Genomic DNA, 300 nt, shown 5'->3' on the forward strand with positions numbered 1-300 from the left:
ACTCTGGTTTGTCCATTATCCATCCTGCCCACCAGTGCTGGACAGACACCTGGCACCAGGCTTGCAACACAACAGGCCCCCAAACACATCTGCTGAAAGATGTGTCACACCTGTCTACCTGTCACGCCCGCGTTCTGCTCTGGGCCCTGCAGCCTGCAGGACCACCATCATTCCCTAGACCCACAGGACACAGGGGCTTGGAGCAGCACTTCTGGAATCACACAGTTTCGGGATGAGCTGGGTCCACCATCTGCCTAGTAGCCAACCTTGGGCGAGTCAGTGAAACTCTATGGCTTGGTT

The 300-nt window shown here is 56.3% G+C and overlaps 1 protein-coding gene across 1 annotated transcript in view; it reads right to left on the minus strand.

Moving 5' to 3' along the window:
• The window catches only part of PNPLA6 (patatin-like phospholipase domain containing 6), a 25770-nt gene that overhangs the window by 24411 nt on the left and 1059 nt on the right, over nucleotides 1-300 (minus strand). The gene's annotated exons all lie outside the window — the stretch shown is intronic.

Source organism: Bison bison, unplaced genomic scaffold (genome assembly GCF_000754665.1).
Source record: "Bison bison bison isolate TAMUID 2011002044 unplaced genomic scaffold, Bison_UMD1.0 scf7180017864492, whole genome shotgun sequence".
Lineage (NCBI taxonomy): Eukaryota > Metazoa > Chordata > Mammalia > Artiodactyla > Bovidae > Bison > Bison bison.